This window comes from Anomaloglossus baeobatrachus, unplaced genomic scaffold, assembly GCF_048569485.1.
Source record: "Anomaloglossus baeobatrachus isolate aAnoBae1 unplaced genomic scaffold, aAnoBae1.hap1 Scaffold_4679, whole genome shotgun sequence".
Classification (NCBI taxonomy): domain Eukaryota; kingdom Metazoa; phylum Chordata; class Amphibia; order Anura; family Aromobatidae; genus Anomaloglossus; species Anomaloglossus baeobatrachus.
Genome location: NW_027444021.1, coordinates 24,540 through 30,539, shown reverse-complemented (window position 1 = coordinate 30,539; position 6,000 = coordinate 24,540). Strand labels below are relative to the sequence as shown.

Here is a 6,000-nt window from a genome sequence, read left to right as displayed (position 1 = left end):
GCAGCAGCAGGTGAATCCACTTTGTCCAAAAGGGATCTATTCCATTCAATTGCAAATGATCTAGATAAGACAGAGAACTGCAGCACGGGGACATAGCCGAGTTGGTCAGGTTGAGTGGTGATGAGTTTGCTATTTGGATGAATAAAGAAAGTCAAAAGTGTGAAAGATAAAAAACAAAAGGAGGAAGTGTGAAAAGTGAATGGGCCAAATTGAGGTGCATATGAAGACGTATGCTTTCTTCCAATTCATTAAATCGGGCTAATATGAATCAGGTGAATTGAGTTCTGCTTTTGGAAACTGGGTTAAGAAGGGGTGCACCGTTCCTGGAGGTACTGCAATACCAGGTCAATGCGTGGAGTGGACAGAGCAAGCTCTTTTTCCATCTCCCTGTTCTAAAAATCCATTTAATATATGGTCCCCAGATAGGGGACGTATCAGATATTAAACTGATAAGAACAGATACTACACTTGATCTTAGCCAAAAGGCCGAGAAGCGATAACCAGAATTGGTTTGGGCCTCGAGTGGCACCCTGGCCTATGCCGGACACATCTTAGGGAGAGAGAGCGAGAGGGAGACAAACCCACGCCTACACAAGACATTTTGTCACCCAAGCCAACCCTTGAAAAGGCTGCTTTGCAGAGCCAAAACAAGAAGAATGGTGCGTTTTGCAGCCGCCGCCCACTGCAATGAATCTGAATAACTCCTCCTTTAGGGCGCAAGCAACTCCCCTCCCCCTTGCAGTCTTTCCAATTCACGATACAAAAAGACGGACAGGACAGGTTGCCTGACTTTCCGTCACTGCCACCCTTTGCCATCCTTACCCGTAGAAAGCCCTTTCATCATCCCCAAACCCTAATCTTTTCCCTTTCCTTCCCAGCCCCCAAACCCTGCCCTCTGTACCTTTCTCACCACCCGCTTCCCTTCTCCTGTCATCCCCCTACCACCCGGGAAAAAAAGAGATTGCCCCCTCCTTCCACTAGCCCACCCTCCCACCCAAAGAACAACTTCTTCTGCGCAGCTTGTTTTCTAGGCAGCAGCGCTATTGTGATGTCATCGGGGGGCATTGTGACAAGCCGCCAGTGTTCCGTCTCTTCATGTTGTGCACAGTTCAAACGGAAAATACATCAACAGGCAGACTACAGAAAAGCTTACTATCAAAGGTTAGAGGGGGGCTTTCTCAGAGGGCTTTTTACAGTTTTTCTATTCCCAATTAGCCGTTTAAGTGTACTTATTGAAAGTAGTAATTCTTTCATAGGCCGCCCTTTCTTAGTATTTGACGTTCCTTATATTGCGGTATGAGGCTTCGCAGTAGGTTGCAAACATTCATCACCCATGACTGTCCCCAATTGAGCTCAGAAGCTCAATGTCTATCATGACCTCTCTTTTAGAATGTCCAAGAGCAAGCAAACTATTCCTCCAGGAGAGGGCGCCAACAGACTACTAAAGAGATCATCATTACTCAAAGAAAACCCCAAAAACCAATGCATGATAGGAATAAACAGGTAACTTTCTTTGGAGTGGAAGCGGAGAGATCGCACCAGATGCCAATTCTAGATGTTATCACACCTGTGGTCACTGCAGCAGCAGGTGAATCCACTTTGTCCAAAAGGGATCTATTCCATTCAATTGCAAATGATCTAGATAAGACAGAGAACTGCAGCACGGGGACATAGCCGAGTTGGTCAGGTTGAGTGGTGATGAGTTTGCTATTTGGATGAATAAAGAAAGTCAAAAGTGTGAAAGATAAAAAACAAAAGGAGGAAGTGTGAAAAGTGAATGGGCCAAATTGAGGTGCATATGAAGACGTATGCTTTCTTCCAATTCATTAAATCGGGCTAATATGAATCAGGTGAATTGAGTTCTGCTTTTGGAAACTGGGTTAAGAAGGGGTGCACCGTTCCTGGAGGTACTGCAATACCAGGTCAATGCGTGGAGTGGACAGAGCAAGCTCTTTTTCCATCTCCCTGTTCTAAAAATCCATTTAATATATGGTCCCCAGATAGGGGACGTATCAGATATTAAACTGATAAGAACAGATACTACACTTGATCTTAGCCAAAAGGCCGAGAAGCGATAACCAGAATTGGTTTGGGCCTCGAGTGGCACCCTGGCCTATGCCGGACACATCTTAGGGAGAGAGAGCGAGAGGGAGACAAACCCACGCCTACACAAGACATTTTGTCACCCAAGCCAACCCTTGAAAAGGCTGCTTTGCAGAGCCAAAACAAGAAGAATGGTGCGTTTTGCAGCCGCCGCCCACTGCAATGAATCTGAATAACTCCTCCTTTAGGGCGCAAGCAACTCCCCTCCCCCTTGCAGTCTTTCCAATTCACGATACAAAAAGACGGACAGGACAGGTTGCCTGACTTTCCGTCACTGCCACCCTTTGCCATCCTTACCCGTAGAAAGCCCTTTCATCATCCCCAAACCCTAATCTTTTCCCTTTCCTTCCCAGCCCCCAAACCCTGCCCTCTGTACCTTTCTCACCACCCGCTTCCCTTCTCCTGTCATCCCCCTACCACCCGGGAAAAAAAGAGATTGCCCCCTCCTTCCACTAGCCCACCCTCCCACCCAAAGAACAACTTCTTCTGCGCAGCTTGTTTTCTAGGCAGCAGCGCTATTGTGATGTCATCGGGGGGCATTGTGACAAGCCGCCAGTGTTCCGTCTCTTCATGTTGTGCACAGTTCAAACGGAAAATACATCAACAGGCAGACTACAGAAAAGCTTACTATCAAAGGTTAGAGGGGGGCTTTCTCAGAGGGCTTTTTACAGTTTTTCTATTCCCAATTAGCCGTTTAAGTGTACTTATTGAAAGTAGTAATTCTTTCATAGGCCGCCCTTTCTTAGTATTTGACGTTCCTTATATTGCGGTATGAGGCTTCGCAGTAGGTTGCAAACATTCATCACCCATGACTGTCCCCAATTGAGCTCAGAAGCTCAATGTCTATCATGACCTCTCTTTTAGAATGTCCAAGAGCAAGCAAACTATTCCTCCAGGAGAGGGCGCCAACAGACTACTAAAGAGATCATCATTACTCAAAGAAAACCCCAAAAACCAATGCATGATAGGAATAAACAGGTAACTTTCTTTGGAGTGGAAGCGGAGAGATCGCACCAGATGCCAATTCTAGATGTTATCACACCTGTGGTCACTGCAGCAGCAGGTGAATCCACTTTGTCCAAAAGGGATCTATTCCATTCAATTGCAAATGATCTAGATAAGACAGAGAACTGCAGCACGGGGACATAGCCGAGTTGGTCAGGTTGAGTGGTGATGAGTTTGCTATTTGGATGAATAAAGAAAGTCAAAAGTGTGAAAGATAAAAAACAAAAGGAGGAAGTGTGAAAAGTGAATGGGCCAAATTGAGGTGCATATGAAGACGTATGCTTTCTTCCAATTCATTAAATCGGGCTAATATGAATCAGGTGAATTGAGTTCTGCTTTTGGAAACTGGGTTAAGAAGGGGTGCACCGTTCCTGGAGGTACTGCAATACCAGGTCAATGCGTGGAGTGGACAGAGCAAGCTCTTTTTCCATCTCCCTGTTCTAAAAATCCATTTAATATATGGTCCCCAGATAGGGGACGTATCAGATATTAAACTGATAAGAACAGATACTACACTTGATCTTAGCCAAAAGGCCGAGAAGCGATAACCAGAATTGGTTTGGGCCTCGAGTGGCACCCTGGCCTATGCCGGACACATCTTAGGGAGAGAGAGCGAGAGGGAGACAAACCCACGCCTACACAAGACATTTTGTCACCCAAGCCAACCCTTGAAAAGGCTGCTTTGCAGAGCCAAAACAAGAAGAATGGTGCGTTTTGCAGCCGCCGCCCACTGCAATGAATCTGAATAATCCTCTCCTTTAGGGCGCAAGCAACTCCCCTCCCCCTTGCAGTCTTTCCAATTCACGATACAAAAAGACGGACAGGACAGGTTGCCTGACTTTCCGTCACTGCCACCCTTTGCCATCCTTACCCGTAGAAAGCCCTTTCATCATCCCCAAACCCTAATCTTTTCCCTTTCCTTCCCAGCCCCCAAACCCTGCCCTCTGTACCTTTCTCACCACCCGCTTCCCTTCTCCTGTCATCCCCCTACCACCCGGGAAAAAAAGAGATTGCCCCCTCCTTCCACTAGCCCACCCTCCCACCCAAAGAACAACTTCTTCTGCGCAGCTTGTTTTCTAGGCAGCAGCGCTATTGTGATGTCATCGGGGGGCATTGTGACAAGCCGCCAGTGTTCCGTCTCTTCATGTTGTGCACAGTTCAAACGGAAAATACATCAACAGGCAGACTACAGAAAAGCTTACTATCAAAGGTTAGAGGGGGGCTTTCTCAGAGGGCTTTTTACAGTTTTTCTATTCCCAATTAGCCGTTTAAGTGTACTTATTGAAAGTAGTAATTCTTTCATAGGCCGCCCTTTCTTAGTATTTGACGTTCCTTATATTGCGGTATGAGGCTTCGCAGTAGGTTGCAAACATTCATCACCCATGACTGTCCCCAATTGAGCTCAGAAGCTCAATGTCTATCATGACCTCTCTTTTAGAATGTCCAAGAGCAAGCAAACTATTCCTCCAGGAGAGGGCGCCAACAGACTACTAAAGAGATCATCATTACTCAAAGAAAACCCCAAAAACCAATGCATGATAGGAATAAACAGGTAACTTTCTTTGGAGTGGAAGCGGAGAGATCGCACCAGATGCCAATTCTAGATGTTATCACACCTGTGGTCACTGCAGCAGCAGGTGAATCCACTTTGTCCAAAAGGGATCTATTCCATTCAATTGCAAATGATCTAGATAAGACAGAGAACTGCAGCACGGGGACATAGCCGAGTTGGTCAGGTTGAGTGGTGATGAGTTTGCTATTTGGATGAATAAAGAAAGTCAAAAGTGTGAAAGATAAAAAACAAAAGGAGGAAGTGTGAAAAGTGAATGGGCCAAATTGAGGTGCATATGAAGACGTATGCTTTCTTCCAATTCATTAAATCGGGCTAATATGAATCAGGTGAATTGAGTTCTGCTTTTGGAAACTGGGTTAAGAAGGGGTGCACCGTTCCTGGAGGTACTGCAATACCAGGTCAATGCGTGGAGTGGACAGAGCAAGCTCTTTTTCCATCTCCCTGTTCTAAAAATCCATTTAATATATGGTCCCCAGATAGGGGACGTATCAGATATTAAACTGATAAGAACAGATACTACACTTGATCTTAGCCAAAAGGCCGAGAAGCGATAACCAGAATTGGTTTGGGCCTCGAGTGGCACCCTGGCCTATGCCGGACACATCTTAGGGAGAGAGAGCGAGAGGGAGACAAACCCACGCCTACACAAGACATTTTGTCACCCAAGCCAACCCTTGAAAAGGCTGCTTTGCAGAGCCAAAACAAGAAGAATGGTGCGTTTTGCAGCCGCCGCCCACTGCAATGAATCTGAATAACTCCTCCTTTAGGGCGCAAGCAACTCCCCTCCCCCTTGCAGTCTTTCCAATTCACGATACAAAAAGACGGACAGGACAGGTTGCCTGACTTTCCGTCACTGCCACCCTTTGCCATCCTTACCCGTAGAAAGCCCTTTCATCATCCCCAAACCCTAATCTTTTCCCTTTCCTTCCCAGCCCCCAAACCCTGCCCTCTGTACCTTTCTCACCACCCGCTTCCCTTCTCCTGTCATCCCCCTACCACCCGGGAAAAAAAGAGATTGCCCCCTCCTTCCACTAGCCCACCCTCCCACCCAAAGAACAACTTCTTCTGCGCAGCTTGTTTTCTAGGCAGCAGCGCTATTGTGATGTCATCGGGGGGCATTGTGACAAGCCGCCAGTGTTCCGTCTCTTCATGTTGTGCACAGTTCAAACGGAAAATACATCAACAGGCAGACTACAGAAAAGCTTACTATCAAAGGTTAGAGGGGGGCTTTCTCAGAGGGCTTTTTACAGTTTTTCTATTCCCAATTAGCCGTTTAAGTGTACTTATTGAAAGTAGTAATTCTTTCATAGGCCGCCCTT

General features: G+C 46.5%; 4 non-coding genes across 4 annotated transcripts; all 4 read right to left on the bottom strand.

Annotated features, from left to right (window-relative positions):
• Positions 1–307: 307 nt before the first annotated feature.
• On the bottom strand, positions 308–498 carry LOC142281251 (U2 spliceosomal RNA). Its single transcript, XR_012743380.1, has one exon. It is a non-coding gene; the product is annotated as a U2 spliceosomal RNA (small nuclear RNA).
• Positions 499–1,885: 1,387 nt separating this feature from the next.
• On the bottom strand, positions 1,886–2,076 carry LOC142281250 (U2 spliceosomal RNA). The gene has a single exon (XR_012743379.1). It is a non-coding gene; the product is annotated as a U2 spliceosomal RNA (small nuclear RNA).
• Positions 2,077–3,463: 1,387 nt separating this feature from the next.
• LOC142281249 (U2 spliceosomal RNA) lies at positions 3,464–3,654 on the bottom strand. The gene has a single exon (XR_012743378.1). It is a non-coding gene; the product is annotated as a U2 spliceosomal RNA (small nuclear RNA).
• Positions 3,655–5,042: 1,388 nt separating this feature from the next.
• On the bottom strand, positions 5,043–5,233 carry LOC142281248 (U2 spliceosomal RNA). The gene has a single exon (XR_012743377.1). It is a non-coding gene; the product is annotated as a U2 spliceosomal RNA (small nuclear RNA).
• Positions 5,234–6,000: the final 767 nt, after the last annotated feature.